Below are 26,651 nucleotides of genomic sequence, written 5' to 3' on the forward strand. Positions count from 1 at the left end.
CTATTGAGCATCTTTGGAAAGAGCTGAAACATGCCGTCTGGAAAAGGCACCCTTCAAACCTGAGACAACTGGAGCAGTTTGCTCATGAGGAGTGGGCCAAAATACCTGCTGAGAAGTGCAGAAGTCTCATTGACAGTTACAGGAATCGTTTGATTGCAGTGATTGCCTCAAAAGGTTGTGCAACAAAATATTAAGTTAGGGTACCATCATTTTGTCCAGGCCTGTTTCATGAGTTTATTTTTTTAAATAATTCTGTTGAAGCATGGTTGAAAATCAATGTCTGACTTTCATTGGTTAAATTTTATAGAATTTTTATTTATTATTACTTTTGTCAGATTAAAGTTATTTCTGTGACCATTTTGAGTTTTTCTTTCATTGACTGAAGGGTACCAACAATTTTGTCCACGTGTATATATAAATGTAATTTAGATAATTTTTTTTAATATTAAAAGTGTTACCTTCTTTGAAAATCGACTTAAATACTTAAATGGCTTCATTTTGTAGTTATATGTATATTTGTTTGGCAGAAAAAATGTTATTACTGTCACTCATACTTGATACACAAAAATCAAACTTATTTGTTAAGGTTGTACTTACTACTTTGTACATCATAATCAGTTTGAATTTCTGAGCAATTCCACGTTTAAAAATGTGGTAAGATCACTGAAGTGTCCAAAGAATGCTGCCCAATGGACACAAAACTAATATGCAAGCTCCACACAGAGACAGTTATGGAGCTATTTAATACATTTTGGCAAAGAAACAAGCATACACCCATTTGATTTTCCTTTTTATATTTGGGTAAATTTCAAGAGTATAAAGTAAGGGCATACATTTCTATCAAATCTTTAACACTAGAATTACCAGAGTCTACGAAAAAACTCGTAGATCAGTCCCACCTTAAATCACTTCTTAAAACCGTTCTCACCTCTCCGCCAGCCTCCTTTGTCCTGTAAATGTGTCGATAAAAACAAACTGCAAGCAGCCGGCTATTCCATCCCCCTACCGACTTAGAATGTACACAAACTTCTCCCAGCTCATGCCTTGATTGATTATCTGGGAGTGAAGTGGAGTTTTAGAGTGGAAATAATAGATTGTTATTTGGAACACACACACATGAAATATGTGTTCTGTTTCTACAGTAATCTGTTTAACACATTGTTAAAACAGAAACGGTTTCGTATTTTAGTAATAAATGTTACAAAATGTAGGCATAAACTATAAAATATGTGACGCCTGAAGGCCAAAGATCAAATAAACACTTTCATAAAAGGTTCAAGGGAGTTACAACAGCTTCTATGGCATACTGGTAAGATTTTGTCACTTGGAGTGCAGCAGACTGGGAGAAATTTTTTTTTTTTTAAACCTTCGCCATTCTACCTGCCTGAACCCCCTATCTATCTATATAGTAATAACTGTAATTTTATTATATAGGAGCTTCCCTGTCTGCCTATCATATAGTGCCTTTCCTTCCTATCTATCTATATAACTATTCCCTTAGCTGTTTTTTGATATATCTATTATACAGTACTTTCCCTGTTTATTTAGTGACTTCTCTGCCTGTTTGTGTGTCTCTCTATTACGCAGTGCTCCGTCTGTCTGTTTTATGGATCTTAAAAATAAGTTATAAGTACACTTGTTTGTGTTAATTGCAGTCTCAGTTGTTAAAAAATATTTTAAAACGGAGCATCCCACATGAAAATATAACGATCTCATTAACTGACGGTGCATACCAATTTATAAATTTTATGTACGTTTGAGGTTAAAAAGAAAAAAAACACAGTAACAGTTTCTCCCCAATAGGGAATCGAACTCAAGTCTCTGAGGCACAGTAAACATGCTACAACAGCAAATCTTAGCGCTATGCCACTGGAGTTGCTGTGTTGACCTTGAACCTTTTGTGAAAGTGTTTATTTGATCTTTGGAAATCAGCCCTCACATATTTTATAGTTTATGCCTACAGTTTGTAACATTTATTACTAAAATATGAAAAAGTTTCTATTTTAACAATGTGTTTACACAGATTACTGTAGAAACGGAACACACATGAAATGTGTGTGTTCCAAATAACGATCTATTATTTCCACTCTAAAACTCCACTTCACTCCCAGATAATCAATCAAGGCTTGAGCTGGGAGAAGTTCATGCATGTTCTGCGACGGTGGGAGATGGAATAGCCGGCTGCTTGCTGCTCTTCATCTGCACATTAACAGGACAAAAGATGCTGGGAGAGGTGCGGACAGATTTAAGTAGCAATTTAAGGTGGAACGGATCTACAAGTTTTTTCGTAGGCTCTGGTAATTCTAGTGTTAATGCCTGCTATATCTGTGTGGGGATGAAAATGTTCCTATTACTCAAGTTACACACTTCAGAGGAGATATACCTATACAGAACATAATTTCACTGTAAAGTCTACTTGATACAAATAGTGCATCCATATGAGAAAAGGTCTTCTAGTAATTATTAGAAATAACCTGTGTCACACACGTGCGCATGGGAAACAGCTGAAGGGCCTAAACAATAGTAATTCTACGCCCGGCCAGGGAGCGGCGGAGTGTACTGACTATCTCTCTCAGTCCCTTGCAGACCTTTCCTGGGAAAATCCACCTGTTGCCAGCCCCAAAGATGACGTCACTTATGGCCACGAGGACGCCACTCCCAGTTCTTGCACCGTCGACATAATTTCCTTTATGGGCTGTTAAAACTGCCATCTTGTCTTCATACAGGCAGTTCTGTTCTGGACTCTGACCTAAGCACATTGTGCTACAAAAAAAAAGCAACTTTCGCAGCCGAGAAAATAATATACCTGTATGGGTGGCTGTTCCAACTCTTTATGATGTCTCCGACTCATTCGTATTACACCTGATAAATCTAGAAAGGCTTAATAATTAAATTAAAATTGTTACCTAAAAAGAATTGGCTTAAAACTGGCACCACTGTATAGATGGGATCACAACAGACACAGTACATGAAAGTGCAGCAGAAAGGATCATGCGTGACAAGTGGAGATATTAGTCATTATGGTTCTGAGTATGTTCTATTTACTCAGAAAAAAGTGCAAAGAAGAGCAGAATGTCTTGTTCTTTAGTTATCTTAAATCAAGGTCTTTAGCAATGGCTTTTGACACAATGAAGCAAGGTTGTATAACAGCAGTGAGCAAAACAAAGATGTTTTATAGTTGTGTCTGATACGGTACTGGAATGCATCGTACTCTAGTCTACAGTAGACCATACCGCTAATCAGATTCATTGAAACCATCTGCCCAAATTATTAACACATTTGCCCTGTTTAATCCTCTTGACTACACATTTTTCCTTTCATAAAGGAATGAAACAAAGTTCACATACAATAAAACCATCGGGACTGCTGTAATCCTAGTTGATGGCATTAAGAATGTTGCAGGATTATGTGCTATATTTTTGTTCATAAAAATATCAAAACAAATATATCAAAGATATACAGTATGAGGGTTGTAAGACTTTTTATTGATTTGCATTTTGACCATATCATTATTGTGTTTAAAGTTTTAAGAATGACAGAAATGTTATTACAAAAGTCTGAATAATAAGGTTCTGTAGGTGATAGATTATTTTTCATAATTCTATACATTTCCTAAATGTTCTAAACGATATTTATGGTAAAGAAATCTCAGACTTGCTTTCATGCCTTGCGTACAGTACTGCCAGGTTAGGCTGTAGCTTCTTGTAACCCTAAAACTTGATTAAGCCAGATAAGTAAAGTGATGGATGAATGGATGTCTAGAATTCACAGCAGAAAACAGTAAAATAAAATTTCTTGTAATGCATCGCTGGTATAACACAGATTGATAGAATCTCATCAAAATTATTTAAGATTAAATATTGTACCCATGAAAGCCCTCTCTACTGGAAATTATCTGGTCTAAATATATCAAAGTTTTACATTTTTCCATTCATTGAAGGCAAGAATTTCTTAAAAAAACATGGTCGTGGATTTTAGCCTTTAGCCATACTTTCAATTTCTAGATATCATTTTTCTCAACAGTGTATAAAAAAAAAATTACAATAAGAACAAAGTCAGTAACAGAACTCTAAGAATAAGTATCTCACAGGCCGGAGTCTATGCTGAGAAAACACAAGTCAGGAGTCAACCATAGGTGGAGAACCAATCCACTGCAGGCAAACTTATACACACAGCCACATGGGGCAATGTAGAACTGCCAGTTAACGAACTTATGGCACACTTCAAGGGATGTGGAAGGGAAATGGAGGGTCCTTTAGAAAAAACTTAACAGGAATGGAGGAAAAGGTCAGACTCTATATTGATACTGAGCTGGTGGACAATTGGAAATCAGGAAGTCAAATCTATTAAGCAGAAATGCTATCTAGTGTGCTACCATACCTCCAATACATACATACTAAATCTTTTGGGCCTGTTGTCTTTGTTTCTTTATTACAATAAAAAGTTAGGATCTCACCTAGGACAACCCCATTTAAATTGTAGGGTTTGGGACTGAAGAATTTTTTTAAATAGAAAGAAAATTGGGGCTCTGTCCTTCAGTGCTGCTCCTATCAATCTGACGATGTTCTCCGATTAATGTGTGCGTTTTATGTAGCAAGAAGTGGAACTTGGTTGAACTGGAACCGATGTCAGCCATCTCCAGGCAGTACTTTGTCTTGTTATCCTTAGCAGGGTTTTATTAATTTGTTGTGAGAACTGAATGGATTTTTGCAAACTATACATAATCAGAGCGACATTATAAAGGTTGACACGGCATTTCCGGAATATCCAAATTTGTGGATAAAGACTTGAGTTCATGATTACTTAAAATCCTTTCCGTATGTGGCTTTTTGTTTATGAATTCCTGACTTTTGATTTCCAGTTCCATTTCGATTTTGGCACAAAGATCAATTTGATTTACAGTTCTGACATGGGATTGTTCTTTGAATGTGTCTGTCATTAGTTTTATTGTTTCTTCCCAAGTTAGTATACCTCTCCCCTAGGGAATGGGAATGGAAAGAAGAGTTACAGTATATACGGTGTAACCTCCTCTGTAGTTCCCTGGTGCATCTTTAAACCAGTCCCTGTAAGACACCCACAAGCATCTGTGTTTAACAGTGTAAAAGCAAAAGGAAAACATCATAACATAATTATAAATGTGTTTGTGTCCCAAGGTCTAATGTAAAGTTCTGACAGACCCAGAAGTTGTTCCCTGGAGTACAAGTGTAGCACCTTAAAAGAGACCCCAGAGCCCTCATTCTGATCATTTTGAGACAAAGACTCATCTGGCATGGAGGAAAAAAGAAGGCCAAAGTTGAAAGAGAAAGTTTGGAGGTGAGAAGGAGAATTGTAAATGTCAATATAGGGTGGCTTTCCAGCCCAAACTCTGGTCTCACATGGTTGATGTTCTGGGCATGTGACCTGATCATGAGTGGCCCATCTGTGACAACAGACAGATCTATACTGACCCACACATCAGTAGTTTTGCTAACTAGTTAGAATTATCACGTCTCACTGTCTGTGTGGTTATGTGTCACCCCATGTACTCCAGGTGTCTGGTATGTGGGACCGAGCGTGATCAGGATGATGGTGTAAGACAGGGAGACACGGACACAAAAAGGGATGGGTTTTTTGAAAAATAAAGTGAGGTTTTATTTACAGGTGCGCTTAAAGAAAAACAAAAATAATGTCCTGCGGAATTTATATATCAAAATTTATATATCAACTAGCGACTGGGAGCCCAATCGAATCGGACTACAAATTCTATGTTTGTGAAATCTATACTTTCTCTGTAAAGAATTATTTGTTTTTTTAAGTCCTTGAAATGATTTTATCATCATGGCACTGATTTGTGCTTAAAATAGACCTTCTCGGCCGATGTAATGAAGAGCTTCCTGTTTACACGGGGCTGCAAGATGTGAACTCAGCTCTTCGGCGCACCTCATTTGATTTTTTCCAGCAAACAAATTTTCAAAACAAACCATATTTTACGACTCTAATCGGAGTCGGAGTAATAATTATGTTGCCGTGGTCATTTTAGATCTGAGATTGGCTAAAATTTAAACAATGACCGTTGTTAATACAAAGCTGTCATTACTCAGTTTGCCAATAGATGTCAGGAGGACGCATGCCAAAACCGAACTGCCCAAAGATAGTTTTCGACGTACCAAGCAAATGGCGATATGTTCTAAATTACTTACGGTTCTGGAGCTGTCGAAGGGTTCAAGTCATTCGATAATGTTAGTTCTGTAAAGTACGCCCCACCAAACCAACGTTCCAAAAACCAACTAAACTTACTGTTATCTGCTCGAACCAACACCGACTTACTATACTCGGCCATCCAGAGCGTCACTGAAGCATTCAAACATTCTTAGCCAATCATGCAATACTGCGTCCGCGTATGCCACGTTATGTTCTAACTACAGAGGCAGAGTCCCATTGCATGGTTCTAACTTGTATTGAGTCGAGGTATTGACGCGAACACCATACATACGGATAGTATCAAATTATATATAAGGATACACAGTCCAATACACAGAAAAACAGTAATTAAATGGAACCCAAAATGGTTACTATATACAGTATTTATAGTGCTGACTGAAAGTCCAAAAATGAAAAAGAATAATGCACACAAACTAGTGAAACCCATATAAACAAAAAACCAATATGAAGCTGTCTTCCTCCACAGTGCCCCAAGTCAGGAAGCTGCTCCTTCAAATGGTTTATAGTACAGGATTCACCAAAAACAAAAACATTCAAAATACAGAAAAAGAGAAAAAGTGTGTATACAAAAATAAAGAGTGCACCAATAACCACAACCCAATAAATACCTCCACCAAAGTTAATTCAGAGATATTTATCAAAATACAGTATATATACAAGAAAAAAAAATATTTATAATAATCAAGGCAGAAGCCAAAGTGCTTGGTAAAGTCAAGACAGAGTTCTACCAAGTACCTTTCTGTTAGCAAGATCTAGCCAGAAGACCCCCTCAAGGGGCCGTAATTCGCTTTTGTATTTGGTGCCCTCGCGCCATCCAGTTAAACTGTTCTATGTCATCCCTCCACAGGCACGCTTTAACATTAACGCTTCTGTGAGAGGTGGCTTTTCCTGCCCTGCACAATTAGTTTAAAAGTTCAAGCAGCTGGCGCGTGCGTGCATATCTGTGCCGGCTTTTGACATGCAAATTGCACTTCTCCCAAAAGTGAAAGGAAACATTTGTTTTTCCTTTTCTATCCCCCAAACAAATGCCTCTCTCTTAATACTGCAAAGGACACTAAACTTACTTTATTTAATTGCTGGTAATGCCAGTGAGGCACATTACCACAGGCTAGTCTGGTATTATACAAGTTGGTTTTTTTGCAACTTTACAGTGCTGTACATTCTGTTTGCAAAGACCTTTTTAACTAAATTATGCCTGGTATAGCCATGGTTTGATTCTTATTAACTAAAGCCAGTTAAGCTACAGCTTTTAACTTTGCATTAAAACAAATTTGCCACTCTACTGCCTTCCTTTTGTAATGGTCCAAAAGGCTTTTCCAGCTACAGAACTCAAAATCAAGACTTCCTTGAGTTAATCTCTTTATCCCAGCTTTTAGTGACTAATGTCTGTATGGATTTTTGCCTAATGGGAAGGTTGCAGGTATCCGCATGTATCATCATGCCATGTCTAGAAAGAAGGAAATCAATCAGCATGACAGTAGTATTGGCACTATAATAAAGAGGGAGCGGACAAACCGGACTAAAGAATGGTCAGGAAAGGTCATCTTTGCAGTAGTAGGGGAAAGAAGTCTCTAAGGGAATAAAAACAAAAACGCACACACACTACCACATAGACCTTCAGCCGTCGTCTGTTTACTGCATTACACTGCAGCAAATTATATTAACAGGTTTATTAAACAAAATCCACCAGCATCCCTGCATCAAAATCAAATCAATTTTTAAAAAGGATACCTCATATCTGACCACATTTGATTTCCTTTCACCACATGTAATTTTTATTATCTAATTTTGTATTCTAAATGGACCATGCTGCTGTCCTACATTATTCATATAACAGCTGCGAGTCAGCCGGCACATTGTTGCTGCATTAGAGCAAAACTTGTCCAGGATTACAGCCCAAGCACGTTGACTTATTTATAAAGGTTTGCAATGCACATCCATGCTCACAGTCTATAGGGAATAAACTGGCCCAGAGTGCTTCCTTACTTAAGTATCAAAATTATTTTGCAATGTCTTTTGGGTTAGAGTAAAAGAATATACTCTATAAAACAGAACAACATTTGGTAATGTATTATTCACCTTGCATGGGGTGTTTTCTAATTCTCTGACAGATCCTATGGCCATGATTACTTGAGTCAGACAAACATAAACATTCAAATTAAGCATCTGGGCAGCAAGGATAAAATTAAAATTTTTGAAGGTTGTTACTACTGTATAAAGAAAATACAGCATAGCATGCACTTTTACAATGTACTGCTTTGGACCGTGGAATCGACTGTTGATTCCGTCCCATATTTCATATTGCAATCCTTTAGTTCAGGGATTAGTCATCCTCTTCTAGAACATTGAAAAACAACTGAGCAAAGATCAACATCAAAATATACTGTACATATGGGATCACTGTTCTACTTTAAAGTGATTAACACTGATAATGTTACTGTGTAATGTAACCAATTCTACACGAGTTAATGCTCTGAAGCAGCAGAGGAGATGCAAGTCTTGTGTCTTGGTTAAGCTCTTGTATGACTTAAACCCAGGGTGGCATTCATTTGTGGAAAAGAGACAAAATATAATTTATCTTTCTGTTAATTAGCCTGAACACCATAACAACAATCTTTATTCAGTCCCAATGGTGTCATTCTGTGCAGTGCCAGGACATAATGTTTGCCCCATCTGAATTTCAGCATTGTTGTACGGAATATTTTCACAGTTCATGTTTCCATATTTTGAGGCAAACATGTTTCAGATGAAAGATCCCAAATGACCTGATAAGATGTTTATTTTACTTGTTTATTAAAAATGTGGAAAATGTTCAATGGCTCCTGCTTAAGGTAATTGCCCCCCTTTCACTCAATAACAGGTTGTTTTTCACCTTTTAAGTAATAGATAAAGACTTGCAAGAACAGTCTGGTCAAAATCCATGGAATTGTTGAATTGTTCAGTATCACATTTTTTTTTTTCTCTCTGGATTTGTTACTATATTTCCACTAAGGGATACGTTTATACATTGCTTATAAAAAAAGTATTCACCCCCTTTAGAAGTTTTCATATTGTATTGTTATGTAACCTTGAATTACAGTGGATTTAATTTGGTTAAGCACTAATGATAGTCAAAATCTGAGTATCTTAATTTATAAAATTTATCAGGATCATGGTTAAAGAAACATTTGACAATGAATTCTATAACATCTATCAAGACTATGTGCTGGAAATGCCTCAAACTGTCCAAACTAATTCAAGATAATGGGTCTTAAAAATATATCTTATTTTATATATGACAAAATGCACCTACAAAACAGACACAGTATGATAATATCTGTCATTTCTTTAGGGGACTACAGGGCAGTAATGTTGGAGGATATTTGAACACCTGACTATCAGCCCAGGACTGTAATGAGTGCCAGTTCCCTCTTAAACTTGTTATTTACTCAGACTTGTACTTCTTATTCTTCAGTCCAGATTTAATATTCTGTTTTTCTACAATAACTTGTTAATGCAAGCACTATTCATTAAGATTAGTTGAGGGCTCCTTTGATGAGCCTGCTATGCTTTCTGCCTAAACTAGGGAGGTGTACCGTGTTAGTCTTTATGGATGCAATGAGAAGTCAAGCAAAATGACACCTTTTATTGGCTAACTGAACTGATTACACTGTGCAAGCTTTCGAGGCAACTGAGGCCCCTTATCAATTACAACCTGCATGAAGAATGGGCCTCAATTACCTTCAAAGCTTGCACTTTGTAATCAGTTCAGTTAGCTAATAAAAGGTGTCATTTTGCTTGACTTCTCATTGCCTAAACTACTTTAAAATAAGAAAGGACAATTCCTATAAAGCAATATGGTGACTTGAAATCTATGTACTGTCACTCACACCCAAGCCTCAATTCATTCCATCCCATTTAACCTAGACTCGGTTGTGGTGGCCAGAGACATAACTGGCAGCATTTTGCACTACACAGGGGTCAGCTCAGCTCAGGACATACTCAAACACACACCAGCAGTCACATATTCTAGGGAAGCCCAGCATGTATTTAAGATGTGGAAATAAAATCTTGGAAAGAAATACACAAAGACACAAATGCCACTCACCTAGTGACCCTGCTGAGATTTGGGAGTTTTTTTTTTTTTTGGAAATTTTTCCTTGTCTTCTTAGAGAGTCAAGGCTGGGGGGCTGTCAAGAGTCAGGGCCTGTTAAAGCCCATCGCAGCAGTTCTTGTGTGATTTTGAGCTATACAAAAATAAATTGTATTGTATTTGAAGGTTTGATCTGAAGTCAGGACTATAGAGCTGTGAGTCAGCAGTACAAAACAATATTAGGGCAGGATATTTGGGCTCAAACAGTCAAACAATCCCAAACCACAATACTACTACCACCAGCATGGCTGAGCACTGATATTAAGTTTTCAGTAGGATATGCAGCATTAGTTTTTTCTACAGACATAATAGCACTGTGAAAAAATGTACCTTCTGTCTTATTTCCTCGAGAAAACATTGTGCCAAAAGTCTCCAGGGTCATCGAATTACGATACATGTTGTGAAACATGAGGCCAGTATCCAGGTGTTTTTTTTATTTTTTAATAGCTAGAGGTTTTAATTCTACCACTATACTCTCCAGTTCAATGTTATTGACCATTTATGGATTTAATGATTGATGTGTTGGAACTTTAGAACAATCCTGACAAGAATGGTCATTCAGCCCAGCAACCTCACCAATCACCTAATATCTCCAAAATATAAAAACCAAAACTATACTCTGATGAGGCTTTCAACTAGTGTATTATACAGCAAATGTATAACCTCCCTTGGCTTGTACTGTACATGTTGTGCAATATAACCTAACATTCCCATTGTGTGTTCACATCTAACAATTTTACTTACTATGTGTAATACTTAACATTTATTTACATTAAATTTTATTTGCCACAAATAAATACAAGCTTGTATTGTGTCCAGGACCATTTGTAATTATACAGCTGAATCCACATGATCTTCCATTCCACCTAGTTTGGTATCATCTGCAAAAACATAACTAGGCTATTATTTGTATTCCTTTCTAGATCTCATATTCATATACAGTATATTATTTAGATATATCTATCTAAAAAAAGAGAAGCAGCCCCAGCACTGATCCTTGAGCTCCCATTTCTAACATGATCTAATTCTGAAAAAGTTGGCTGTATTATAACCCTTATGCTTGCCATGTTTTTTTTCTCTTTACTAAAGAACAAAACATTAAAACAGAGTACAATTCAAACAAACAAATAAGATTATGTAATGCTGATAAAACATGCTTTTAAAATATGTTAAATATGACTTGTAGTTTGTTAAATAAATTGTGCGACTAAAGCTAGCAGTACGGACAGGAACTTAGCAGGCGGGTGCTTGGCGCATGACGATGACTTAATCACAGGATGTTTTACAGAAAACAGGATAAGAGTTTGAAATATATGCAAATAGATTAAAGAATTCTGTGAAGTATACTAAATATATAAAAGACTATTTATTTATTAAAATGTTCATGTTTAAGCTTAGATAAATTAGTGTACATATGCCTGTATGATGATGTGAGATAGGGGCTTGGGACTAGCACATATTTAAAGCAGTAGCCTCACTTGAAAGGCAACTAGGATGTGGGAACTTATCAGATGTTCAATTTTGACTGATGTAACATCTTACACAAAGTAGCTGCCAAAAGTACCCTATAAAGGACAGGATTTCAAAAAGAATTTTTAGAAACATCATGATTGAAGGAGAGAGCGCAAGAGAGAGAGACTGAGAGAAGTCAACTCGGTCAGATTTTACCATCTGCAGACCAAGTATGACAGCTCATATATTTTTCACTTGTTTCTACACTCATCTGTAGTTCATTCCAGATCTGGATAATATAATGAAATATTAAATGTTTGCTTCTTTAGCTGTGATTTTGTTGTAACACTCTTTCTGACACCCAGCTATCAAATAAATATCATTTCCCTAATCCAGCATTCGATTCCAGCACATTGTCAAGTGGTGTTTCTTTTACTGGGACATAAACAGCCAAAAAGAGAGAGGACAAAAGAGTACCTAAAAATGGTCCACAAGTCAGCGAAGACAAGACAAAATAAACAAATGCAAAAAGTTACACAAACGTCGATAGTCAGAAAGCAAAAAAACAGGTTCTAAGCATAACTAACAATGCGTTTCCCAAACTAACAAAACAGCAGTTCTTTGATGCGAGTTCTGGGTTTATGCAAAAGCTTGGATGTGTAACGTTTACAGTTTGTTCATTTTTTTTTTCCTTTTATTGAGGTTTATTTATGGTTTATTCTTTGTTTGGGTTACCAATAAGGTTGCTTGATTCCTTTATCATTATTTAAAAGTTTATTTTATTCAAAATCTTGTTTTGAAACATCCAGACTCCATTTTGTTTTTACTGTTCTCGCTGCCATTTTGTGAATCCTGGTGCCAGGATGCTACTCTTAGTTGTCAGGGTTGTCATTGCAGTTACTGACCTTTGATGTCTTTAATGAGAAGTGATTTAAAGGTTGGCACTGGAAGCTGTGTTTTAGCTGTTAATTGGTTTTTGAACTCCAGTTATCTCCTAAAACTTTGACTTGTATTCTGGTTTTGATGCTTGGATTACTTTTGACCTTTGGTTGTAATCCTTGCTACTTATGCACTGGAACTACGGCTTATCCATTTTCTGATCCTTTATTCCTCTCTAAACCCAAATTTAACTTATCATAACAGGGCAACATGTGCCACCATCTTCAATAGGATCGGCAGCAATGTCACATGCAAAGCTGTGTACTGTCACTTGTTTGGCAACCAAGCTATTGGCAATATTGGTGTGACCATGAAAACAATTGCCACAAAATGGTAGAAAAAGTACAAACAAAATTAAGATTATGATATTTGAATATAACATACTGTTATTCAGTTAACATAATCATGAACCTATAACATAAGAAAAAAATATCTTTTTAATGTTCAAAATTACAACAGGATTAATATTCTTGTACATAATGGGCAATCTAATATTTGAAAGTTAGAATGAAAAAAAAAATTAAAAACTGAGCTTTCTGATAAACCTAAAATACCTAGTTTTGAAAGTGTAATCTCTAAAATAATGAAGAAATGACTGAAAATGCTTGTCACTTAGCAGAATATTCCAGAAACTTGTTCAAGTGGAAAACTGAATTAGGTAAATTGTTGTAAGTATAAATGGAAAAACTCTTGTTGACCCCAGGCCTTTTATGAAGTGTGTTAAAAAACATAATTTTTTAATAACACCAAGGCAGTATGTACATTGGCCCATGTAAGATTAAAGAAAGAGAGCATTACCTCAGACTGTCTTTGATTTGCAAAAGTTTTTCTGTCCCGTTGGTCAAGAACTTGAGCAACCCCTACAGACTCAGAAAATCAATAGGCCCCGATTGTTCACTGCCAGAGTTAATTGGCTTAATCAGTTTTAGGCTACTGAATTTACCAACCCAGAGTGTGATCTGTTCTGTTCCGGATAGAATCACAGAAATAATCAAATATGAAACCCCAGACACAGCTTCTGCCTGGAAGTACACATGTAAATCATGAAATGAGTCATTCTTTTACTGTTAACATAAAACCTTACATTAAAAAGTTCTGCACAGATGGAAACTGTATTCTCACTTTGGAATTTTGTGCACTTCAATGAACCTTTTTAACAGAAATGCTTTATACATGCTAATGCAAGGGCTTACAAGATTAGGATTTTATTAAAGAAAATAAAAAAGCACTGCTCCAATTTTGTTCCTGTCTTTTTGAGGTATTGCCAACAAACTCGACATTTATAAAACTGATTGGTAGACTACTGAAATCATAAAAAAGAGATTACTATCACACTTCAGGTTTATTTTCTGCACCTATTTCACAATACTTTCTTTTTTTACAGCACTGAAAATGTATGCATCAATATGAATCCCTCAGGATTTTCAAAACACTTCCCGGAACTGTATGGATCCTTACTGATGCACGCATGCATGCATGGATGCTCTTTGTTTCTTGTTAATCCTGCATATCACATGAGAATTTAGCCTACTGCACTGTTTTAAAAAATGGTAAAGTGCCACAAGCAGCACAAATGAGCAAAGTGGGCCACCATTTATTATGAGGCAATAATAATGGCAACAATAATATTATTGTTTCATTTATATAGTGCCTTATCCAAGACTCATGGTTACTTTACAAAAATGAATTAAAAATAGGTATACAGAAAGTCAAACTGCCTCAGATGACACAATACAAACACAGAGTATAAAGTACTTAAAAATAACATCAAAACTTACAGGCAAAATATGAAGCAGTAGAATAATATATACATATACAGCGTATAAATATATTGTGTATGCAGTATAAACTGTTAGGTCTTAAAAAAGGAGAGGAAATAACAGATAAATATATATGTTTTAAGATTGGACTTGAAAGAAGAAAGGTTTGTGCAGAGAGACTGAGAAAGAGTGTTCCACACTAAAGGTCTGAACTCCCACAGTTGGTAGTTTTGTGAAGGGGAGCAGAGGGAACACCCAGTGTCAGAAGACCTAAGGGAAGGAGATGATATATAAGGGTGAAGAACAGCAGAAAGGTAAGTCCTAAGGCAATTAGGTGCTTTGAATCCAAGTGTGAGGAGTGTTAATTGAACATAAATGATTCCAGGAAGCCAGTATAACTGATGAAGAACAGGAGTGATATGTACAGGTTTCCTGACACTGGTCATTAGCCTGGCTGCTGAGATTTGGACATAACTGCAATTTACTGAGAAATTTGACAAGGAGAACAGTATATAATGAATGACTATCATCCAGATGTGAGGTGATATAAGGATGAGTTATGTTCTCTGCATCATAGAAAATACTTGAAGAGTGGAGATGTGCAATACAACATAAGTGATAGAATACAATTTTAGGTAAAGAGTTAACATATATCTGGACAGATGGTTCTGCATACCACTTCCATACCTGCCTAGGCGTTGATGTTACTGGGATATGCTACACACCCCCTCTCCACATTTCCAATCAGTTCTGTTAAACACACCAAGAAAATGGATGCTACAGTTAGGTGTTTCATCTTAATCTGTGATAAAACATGCAATCACATTTGACCCCAAGTATTTTAACATATTGTGCTGCTACAAAGTGTATTATCACTGTACGATGTAAAGTAAATAAATTTGCATAGTTTATTACACTATCATATGAAATCACATCTTTAAAAAAATGACTTATTCATACACATGGAGGACTTCAATGAAAATACTAAGTTTTCATTATTATTCATCAACAACAACACCAATAACACAAAAAGCAAAGGCAGTTGCTAACTTTCTGACTAAAATCTGCAGATATTCAATCTGATTTTTCTAATATGCGGTGGGCGAGGACTATTCCACTTACTGGAGTCCAAACTGATTCCTTCCTACCTGCTTTATCTCTTGTTCACTATGCAGTGTCTTCCTTTTGGCTGGACATACTGGCCAATGGCAAACCCTGGTCCATTTATCTAAACTGCTCCATTGATCATCAAGGCCTGATAACTTTGGAATATGTTATACTCTTGGATGGGCCCAGAACTTACTTGAACTCTTGACTTGAGGGTGTAATAATTTCTTGTTTTCTTAGACAATCCACAGTCTTATGACACACGGAATGGAACAAGACCAGTATGGCATAGCCACATATATGCTTGGGGTTTGAACTTGGTCACAACAAATTGCACAGACAGACAATTATGCAAAGAAAATCAGAGATTTACTGTGGTGAACACATCCCTTTTGGCAGGTTTCATCAGTCTTTTTGTTTTGTTTTTTTTTAATTGCACATATGGATAATTATGAAATGATCCAGTTCAGTTAGTTATCTTAGAAACTGGTGGGGTTTTATAAACATTATTTCAACACCTATTCAAAATGACTGACATTCTGAATGTTCTAATTCATTGCAGCAACATGTTTTATGGTTGTCAAAACTTTACTCATCTCAAATACTAGAGTAACAGCGATAATGCAGTGAATAAGTTTGCCTTCACAAATATGCTGCCTAATGCATCAGGTAACACCATGATAGTCTTTTTGGTGAAACCAATGAAAAACAGCTTGTTAATAAAACGTATTAATACACATTATAAAAATATTTCCATCACTGTCTCACTTTTAAAGTATTTAAAGCCCACTTGAATTAAGAGGTGCTTCAGGGAAAGCTATCAGAAGGCCATCTGTTGTCACCCAGCTTATTAGTTACATCAGGAACTTCCATCCATCCATTTTCCAACCCACAGAACACAGGGGTCTGCTGGAGCCAATCCCTGCCAACACAGGGCACAAGGCAGGAACCAGTCCTGGGCAGGGTGCCAACCCACCGCAGGACATACACACACTAGGGCCAATTTAGAATCGCCAATCCACCTAACCGGCATGTCTTTGGACTGTGGGAGGAAACCGGAGCGCCCAGAGGAAACCCACACAGACATGGGGAGAACATGCAAACTCCACGCAGGGAGGACCCGGGAAGCGAACTCAGGTCTCCTAACTGCGAGGCAGCAGCGCTACCACTGTGCCACTGCGCCGCCCACATCAGGAACTTAAAATTCAAAAATGAAAGTAAGCACCAAAAACAGAACTTGATTGTGCTCACTCTTTTAACTAGAATCTAGAGCCAAGTAGGTGGAGTGGTAACTGGCATTAGTTAGTAGTGGACGTTCTGTTAAGATGGTCTCTGGATTCAATAGGGACGTAATTCCCTGGAGGCCACACCATGTTAGGCTTGAATAGAGAGGTTCTTTCTGTTGGTTTACATATTATTGTCAGCGTTATGATTAATATCTCAAAAACATCAAACTAGAGCTTCTGCCATTTTAAAAAGAAAAAAGTAGGTGAAAAGACATGACGCACTAGGAGGAGAGTGAGGGTATGCTGGAGTGCAGAGGTGGCAGAGGCTGCCGATAAGGACACAGCACTTTAATATACTTTGATTAATATGTTTCTATTATGACCCTCACTAACAAAAAGTTATGTGGAAAATGATAAAAGATGAGAAAGATGTCAATATCACCCCCCCTTGCACTATACATCCCCTGCTGTCTCTCTGCCATCTTATCCTGAGTGAATACTCATCACCTTAAACTTCATCTTTAAAAGTCAGATAATCTGGATTTGCCTTCGGATTTTCCTTTCTCAGATTCGTCTCTAAGAAATGCTCTTGACGATGTCACTCTTTCACCATTGGTCACAGTCAGGAATCTCAACATGATCCTGGACTCCTCACGTTCATTCATTGAATATATTTTTTCTGTGACCTAATCATGTCAATGTTGCTGCTCGACTGGTGCTCTCTGTTCCTCTACTCCTCTGTTTCAGTGTCTTCACTGGCTTCCTGTTGCTGCAATGATCCAGCTCAAACCTCTTGTCTGGACTTATGGTTCTGCTTCTTAATATCTCCTGTTTTTTTTCACTTAATATGATCTTTAAGAAATTTCTGTTGACTCTCCCTCCTCTTGCCAGATGCACAAAGACTAGACAATGCCTCTCTGTTCCTGCTCCAAAGCTAGGAAATAACCTCCTTTTGGCTATTTGAACTGAACCCAATTTACTAATGTGTAGGGTTTTTTTGAAAAAGCAACTTTTCATTAAGTATTTTGGAATTTTTCAGTGTCTCTATTTCATGATAGCTGCTTGTGTACTGATAGAGTTTAGGATGCTGATTTGTGTTTTAGTCTAGCTGAGAGTATAATCATATAGTAGTTGTAATACTCCATCTTACTTGTTTTTTGTTTTTTGATCTATGTTGTTTTTGATACCTGCAGTTTCTCATCATTCTTGTATGTATTACAAGGCTAAATAAATAATAATATTTATGCATTTACTTTATTTTAGACATTAACTTCATGTATTTGCAGACCAGTGTGTATCTTTTAAAAGGCAGGATGTTCCAAAAGAGTGTTTAAGTAAAAACCCCTAACATTAACATTCATCAAATATACCGATAGCCTGAAGCTTTTTTTATTTTATCTAAATTGTCGTCTTCTGCCTCAAAGCATGGATCTTGACATACATCACTGATGTTCACTGGTGGATGCCACTAGCTCATCTATACTGTTGTTTATCATCCAACCTGAACGTGATAACTTCTCCATGCTGGCTTTGACAGATTGGAATCAAAAGAAAAGTTAGCTGTGGAGAAAACTGTCAGAAAAGTTAATAAGCAATTGTTACTGTAAGCAAGCTGAATGAGGAAGATACTGGCAGGGAACTGTCAATAGAGCCAGCCATCAAAAATACACCTACTTTTGATTAATCTCTAACAGTGCACACAACAATCAAAAGATCATGGCCTTACTTTCTTATTGTCAGCAGAATGATCAATGTCCCCTTCTCCTGGAGGTCTTATTTGAATACTTCAAATGAGAACTGCAAACCCCATCTAAATCTGTTATTAATATTGTAAATGTTGTCTGAAAATAATTTAAAAAAACAAAGAGAAAAAATAAACTTGTTCTTCAACTGGATCCAAATTAAAAATAACAATATTTCTTGTATGAAAGCTTGACAACAATGCAGAATAAATATGTCTTATAACCTCTACAGATAAGCTTATCATATTTAGTGCACCGACCCTTCAGACATTCAGAAGCATTACCTCTCAATTATAAGTAATGAGCTTGTAGGATTCAAGATATGTACCTTCTTGCCAGTCTACAGTAATATGAACTATTGTTCCATTTTGTATCTTTACTGAGCTTTGTGCTACAAAGTCCTTGAGTTACTTGTCACACAACAGCGTCACAAAATTAAGTACTAGAAGGGACTGTAACAGTTGTGTCTTGGAAAAACAGTCCCTATGTGTTAGGGTAAAACTTTGTGTGTGAATATGTAACATGCCTCTAACTGTACCTGCCTGTTTAGCCAGGACATTCTTTAATATTTGTACTCAAATCAGTTACCAAGGGAATGACAAACTAATGACAAGTTAATATTTTACCTTATCTTACATATACTGTACAAAAGTAAGGTACGTAATGGACATGAAATAGTGTTAGAATAGTCTATGTCTATTGTTTTTTGAACAGTTACCAAGACCTTGTTGTTGGTTTCTGAAGGGGCCCTGATAATAGTTCAAACTTCAGGGCCCCAAACATTTAGATCTGCCACCGAGATAAATAGATCAATCCTTGAGTGTAAATTCAATTGCTGTAGTTGCACACAGAATGTAAATTCATAGTGTAAAAGAAGTGCAAACTATTAGAAAACTGTAAGACTGAGGACTAGTCAGTATACTTTTAATTGTTTCCCCTATTCTAATGTACGTGTTATAACTGACTACGGGTAAAGACTGGCAGAATAGAAGAAAGGCATTACACAGTCTGATAGCCATGGGCAAAAAAAGACCATAGTGGTGCATCTTAGTGCAGCATGGAAGAATAAACTCCTGGAAAATGTGTCAAGGAAAGGATGGCTACATTAGTTATGATGGCCTCTTATTCTGTTATCATCCTCTTCTCATTTAATGCTTTTGTGCTATCATACACCCGATCTACATGGGCATTTTATTAAGGGATATGAAATCCCATGAGGTCTTATTACTTTGGTGGATGTGATATTTCCAGGCCTTATTGTTCAAAATTAGTGTTCTAGTGTAATATTCACCTACGACCACTAATAGCCACTTTACTAGAATTGAAAGTAAATAGCTCAATTAATTAGATCTAGATATATGATTTACATATGATAAAGGAAAAGAGGTTTGTGAAATTCATCTGCCTGATAGTCATCATTTGATGTCAACTATATGCCCATTTTTAACTTGTTTTCCGAGTTAACATCTTGGTGTTTGAAAAGCTTGAAAGATATTGAGATTGTTTTCCTCTAAATATACAGAGAAGCCTGTGAGCTTGTATTAGAAGCTATTTTTGCTCATGTATATGTTTTATGGTGATTATTAATAATTGAAGCTTGTTTGCCCAAGTTGATCACATATAGTGCATTAAATTAATCTGCATGCATTTCCTTGTCATTTACTAAGTAAGAGCATAAACAAAACAATAAATAAATATACAGTAAACAGGATATTTTGCTTTTTCTTACACTACTTGAGTGAAAGCAAATGTAATGTTCAGCTGGTGAGCTCATTAAATATCTGAATAAAGCTGGCCATGTGTGAAGATCAGATGATGCAACAAGACCTAAACTCTCATTATGTTTTATGGTCATGAGGACAAGCCTGTTGTACTGGAAACTGTCACCTCTTCAACTGGATCAGGTATATATGTCATATACAGGACATTCAGTAGCAAGTAAATATACTGTTTTTTATAGACAAGCTACCTAGGAGTTGGAACAGTGCAAAAAGTGGCACAAAGTGCAACAATAACACTGCACAAATAGTACACCCTTCAACTCCAGTGTCATGGAGAGTATTCACCTGCTATCCCATCTACCAGGCATATATTTAAATTGTCTTAATAATATGTCTGCCAGCAAGTTCTCCAGATCCCAAAAGGTTTCCATGAGGGTTAAAAATGTCGTAGAGCATTTCAGCTACATATTCTTATTTAAAAAAGGCACTGCCATATGTTCTTGTTTCAGAAGCCAAGGGGTCACAAAAAAAAAAGACTTCTGATTTTGGTGCTAATCAATATTTGAAAGTGAAATTTATGAAATAAAGACGTCAAATTTAGATCTTGGAAGGCCAAGTTGGCTGCACGTTTTCTTTCTTAATTAGTGAACAGTTACTGATGCAAACGGAGCATCCTTCTTTTGCCTTGATTTTATTTGACTTTCTTTTTAAACATTTAGAAACCTTCATTGATTATTTTTTTCTTAATCAGCTGCTAAAGTGTAATATATGATGCAAAGTGAGCTAACATGCAGAGTCTGGGGTCTCAAACCCAATTCCTAGTGGGCCACCATTTTTGCTGAAATTCAGTTTCTTTTAGAAGGCAGTTCCTCCTGTAATTAAACAAATATAATGGGGATCAGAACAGACCAATACATTTCATGTCTTCATTTTTTTTCTTTTCATATTTTTTTTGTATGATGGGCACATAAGTGCAAATGGAAACAAGTCATATGGTCATTTATTGCCTTTCTTCGTATCTCAGTGCCTACCAGTGGAACCTCTTCAAGACAATTTCCAGCTATGTGTTTGATGATCCTGGGGCAGACTGGAAACTGGATTCAGCAGGTTTGATAATGGGTGGGTGGATGAGTGAATAAATGAACGAATGAAACTTCAACAACTTCACCTTACACATGCATGTTACAGAATTTAATTTACTGAAGTGGCTGCAGGTCTTGTCCAGGCAAGATTGTCAAAGGAGGACAGATTCTCAGTAAATCTTAAAGGATTAGCGGATTATGGAAGTAGGATGTTTTTATACAAATTGCAGATTTGCAGAATTTCACTCCTTTCCTGCATTAACTAAAATCTTGAAGCATTTTACATTGGCCGAGCAGCATAACTATCATGTAGAAACAGTATGCTTTTATAAATTATGTTTTGTGATTTTGATATCATACAGAGGTATAGGGTGAAAGTAATGGCAAACAGTTTGAATGTGATGGCTAGCATTTTTACTGGTTTTGGAGTTTTAATGGTTTTGGAGGTAAATATTTGGTATCAAGTTAAGTTCAGATTCTGGTTCTACAACGTTCAAAACATTGAGAAATTTTGATTTTACCATGCCATCTGAAATGTGTTGTGTAGAGCTCCTGGATGATTAAGTCCTAGCAAAGATACAAAACTTTAGAACAAGTTGAGCATGATATATATCCTCCCTGAGTGTAGGGACCTATGTACAATCATAACATCCTAAAAAAATAGCTTGTCTTCATCAAACAAGCTTGATCGTGATTGCCTTGTTGAAGGGCCCAGGTCTATTGCTTTGTTCTCTAGTTTGGTTTAGTACTTACCCCATGTCCTTCAACAATGTTTGACCTATGTCCAATGAGAATTGCCATAGAAGTTCTTTAATTTAAACAGGATTTTTGCAGCCTGCTTCATCCATACCGATTTTATGTTCTATGTCACTCAGCTTCACTGCTTACACATCTTTGAAACTTTTATAGGATTGCAGAAATATTTATTACAGCATTTCAATAAAAAAAAAAATCATAAAAATTTCGACCTAATATATTTGTAGCACCAATAATGACTTAATGTTCTATTTATTGTGAATTTACACTGTGATCACAACATGCAGGTTATACAATTAAATGAAATGGAAATGTGTGTAGCTCAAGTCATAATGCAATGTAAAAAATAATTTAATTAGTCCTATATAATCATGAAGCTCAAATAATTATTATGCCCCATGTACTCATCTTGCAGATGGTGTCTTAACCCCCGGCTTTTAGCTGATGAGAACTGTACAAAATTTATATCCAAGTAAATTGATTTATTTTAGAGCCAGATACATTCTCAGAGGTCCCTGCAGGAATACTCTGGGAAACTCTGAAGGCATTTTTAAGTGGACAGATTATTTCATATCTGACCCACAAAAATAAATCAGTGAAATTACCAGAATAGATCTACACTAGAAAACACAAGGTTCCCAAATGAGGCATTTCATAGGAAAAGAAAGGCTTTGCAATCTGAACTCGATCTCTTGACAACAAAAGAAACAGAACAACTCACTTTTAAATTGTGACATCATTACTATGAACAGAGATACAGCTAATAAGATCTTAGCTCAACAAATCCAGATCCGATACTAACAACCAAAATTGTTGTTCATTCACTTAGAATGTGGATCCAATGTAGGAAGCATTTCAAGACAGAGAAGCTTTCATCTGTGGCACCTCTGCACGATAACCACCTTTTTCCACCAATTCAGACTTATACAGTTTTTAATGTTTAGAAAACGTATGGTATTATATCACTTAGAGATTTGTATACAGGTAATGTTTTTGCATCCTAAGAACAATTACACTCCAAATTTACCTTCCCATCAACACAATTTTTCCACTATTTCCAAATTAGACAGAAACAATATTTCTCGCCTCCCACATATTTCTATTCCGGAAGAAATATTGATCAATCTTGAGGACCCAGACAGCATTTCCATAATGTATAAAACATATTAAAATCCCTTCCTTTCAACAATTCTACAGTACAGTGGAAAAAAGATCTCTCTTACTCAACATTTCAGAAAAGGAGTGGAAGACAACCATGCACAGAATACACTCGAGCGCCATAGGCACAAAGAACTCCATTGATCAACTTAAAGTTTTCTATTGAGTGCAATTGTCTAGATTAAAACTATCCAAAATGTTTTCAGAGCAAGATTCAGGCTGTGAACATTGCAATCTAGCTCCAGCCTCACTGAGCCACATGTTTTGGGTTTGCACCAAATTAACATCATTCTTGATGGAAATTTTTAAATGCCTATCAGACAGCCTTTGTCTCTCAATCTCTCCTAATCCACTAGCAGCTGTGTTTGATGTACTCCCAGATGAGCTTAAGGTGAAGGACAAACACACTGTAATTGCCTTTACTTCACTATTAGCACATAGACTTATCTTGCTCAACTGGAAGAATCCTAACCCACCTCTTTTAAGTCAGTAAGTAACTGAGGTTATATACTATTTAAAATTGAAAAAAAAAATCAAATTCTCACTTATAGGATCTGTTCAAAACATTTTAAAATACTGACAGGATCTAATCAATAACATGATAGAATAAGGTTTTATATTGGGGAAAATGGTTCTCGTCCCTCTTTTCTACTCTTAAAGTTTAAATCTGGCTGTTGGCCTTTCTCTCTTTCTCTTTGATGGGGGTTGAATTGAATTTAGTTTTGTTTAGTTTGACTTGTTTATATGGAATGTTAATTGCTTTTAATAAATTCAATAAAAAAATAGTTCTATATATTTTATTTTGTTGTAGAATGTGAACTTCATCAAAACTTTGTAAACTGAAAATAATAATTAAGAGAACAGAAGTATGGTGTATAAAATAAAGTTCCTTCTAATCAGTTTCTAGTGGGGTTATTGTTAATAGGGCGCATCTCACATACCGCCTGAGCTCTTTCACGCTTTCTCTCAAGCATTTTGGCTCAAGCATCCACTATGACATGTCTTGTGCTCTCTCTAATTTTTGTAATGCCCTTGTATAAATTCACCAATATGTGTATATTTTCTTTTGTAAAAAGTGGAAACCCCTTGTAATGCTGTAATATTTGCTCAAACATTACGTCAATATATTGTTGTTTTAAGATGAGTCAAAGTTTTAAGAGAGAGACTAACTTTCATTCCTGTCATTGTTATTACACCCTTCATAGGAATGAACAGCAGTCAGTGTATGTATTGTGCATTAATACTGTCCCTTCTCCCTTGCATAAAGGTACGATTAGCTACAATTGTCCTTTATAGAGTTAAGATTGTTTTAATTGAAGTTTGTGTTTTTGAAGGTTTTGTTATTCTTGGGAAGCCTTACAGTTCAATATTGAATTTAATTGTAGCACTTATTGAAATATTATGTTTCAAAGTATGTAATTATTTTGTATATACCTTTTTTTATAGTATGTCCGATACATTATGTTGTATTTTATGGATGAAAACAGAACAGTGTTTCTCTTTTTTATTCAGATTTGTAAAAGTTCATATCTTGCTTTTTCGTTCTGTTTGTTTGGTTTCGCTATGTTCTCATTGTATAAAATAGAAGTGACCATAACTAACGTAGAAATGGAGATAAAATAAGGAATAATGGAAAAATAAGGAATTAATAGATAACAGGCTGATTTGTGTAATAATATAATAATGCGTAATTAAATAGCAAAATATAACAAATAATATAATTATTGTAGTTATACAATGCATAGTATAATTTAAAATAAAAAAAAGGCATAGTGGATGCTTGAGATGGAACAGACAGCAACCAGTTTATATATTGTGCATTAATACTGCCCCATTCTACTTTTGTATAAAGGAATAAAATTGGTTTATGTTCATGATACTGGATGTTCATGGCTCCTCATTCCATTGAATTTTAAGCACTGCCAAATGAAGTCGGTTACAGGTAAATGCATGTAGCAGTGGTTGTACAGTATGATGCATAGTAAGCAGAGTGCTAATAATTAAGAGTAATATTATAGTATCATCATTTTCAAAGGGGTAGAATAGTAAGTAAGTATTGCTCCAGAAATCATTATTAATTTCCTTAAGAGGACATCAGCTTTTGAAAAGCAGCTGAAAAAAAGAGGACAAGAAGTCACAGTCAAAAGATTGAGCAACCAAGAACAAAAGGGGCAAAACAAAGGTGTAAGTCAAATTAGAATCAGTCAAAACCAAAAAACAATCAAAAACAAAAAAAAAAAAAAAATTAGAACTCAAGTCTGCTTGAATCTGAAATTAAATATCACTAGTTAGAGCCAGAGTATTTTGTATATAGTGAGGGATAGCTAAGAACCTGAGTGGTACTATATTTACAGGAAATTTCCCATTACATCATAAATATAATGAAATTCAGTCAAATCCATAGAAAAAAAAAATTAAAATAAAATAAAAGAGTGTGAGGCCTGCAATGGCCTTCACAAGCCAGGCCTCTTTCACCCAACTTTCTCCAATATGTCTGCCTGGAATAGGCCTTATTTAATGGGCTTGCCTCCTATCCCCACAGGCCTGCTTCAAGCCTTGCAAGCCCAAATTTAATTTAAGTCTCAAAAACTAAACTTAAATATCAAAATGCCAAATATACTTCTTAAAGAAAGGAAACCATTTAAAAACTTTTGATTAAAGAGAACAACTAAACAAGGAATCTTTATAACTATGAAATATTTTTTGGAAAAGCAAAAATGCCACAAAGACTTAAAAAGAAGCAAAAAGTTGTTACCTAAAAGATGATCCTCAACTAACAAGCATCAATATGTGACTCAGATATCATAAACTAAAGACAAAGCAGAATAATATCATAAAAGCCACAAATTCTAGAGAGGAAAAAAAACAAAACAAACAATACTCGCAATACTAACAAGACTTCAATGCATCATGTCAGACCTCTCCTCTGCCTGTGACCTAAATAGCCAGAGAGTGGGTTAGGGCCTGGTGATGTCAGAGTGACTCCGCCTTTTGGGAATCCACCTACAAGAAACTGGGAACTAAGTCAACTTAAAGACAGAGTACATAATTAACCAATAATAAACAAAATCAACAGAAATAACAAAAAAAATAAAAAAATAATAATACAAAGATGACAAAAAATGGCAATGGAACATCTAAGCCTATGTTAACACATAACAATAAGAAGGATAATGGTGGTTACACCATCACTGCAGACAGCATGGCATAAATATGGAAAATCAAACCCTATATTGAAAACAAATTATTTTATTTCATCAAGAAACACATAACAAAACTCAGAATTAGATTCTATATGAGTGAAAACCTCACATACTTTAAAAACTTGAGCATATAACTGCATTAATATTAAAGTTTCCCATTCACAATTGCTTC

At 35.8% G+C, this 26,651-nt stretch overlaps 1 long non-coding RNA gene across 1 annotated transcript in view; it reads right to left on the reverse strand.

Moving 5' to 3' along the window:
- The window catches only part of LOC120516054, a 48,147-nt gene extending 21,940 nt beyond the window's left edge, over positions 1–26,207 (reverse strand). The window contains exons 1-2 of the long non-coding RNA XR_005630764.1: positions 26,171–26,207; positions 18,544–18,658 (exon numbers count right to left, since the gene is read on the reverse strand). This is a non-coding gene — a long non-coding RNA (uncharacterized LOC120516054). The remainder of the gene's footprint in view (positions 1–18,543; positions 18,659–26,170) is intronic.
- Positions 26,208–26,651: the final 444 nt, after the last annotated feature.

This window comes from Polypterus senegalus, chromosome 15 (genome assembly GCF_016835505.1).
Source record: "Polypterus senegalus isolate Bchr_013 chromosome 15, ASM1683550v1, whole genome shotgun sequence".
Lineage (NCBI taxonomy): Eukaryota > Metazoa > Chordata > Cladistia > Polypteriformes > Polypteridae > Polypterus > Polypterus senegalus.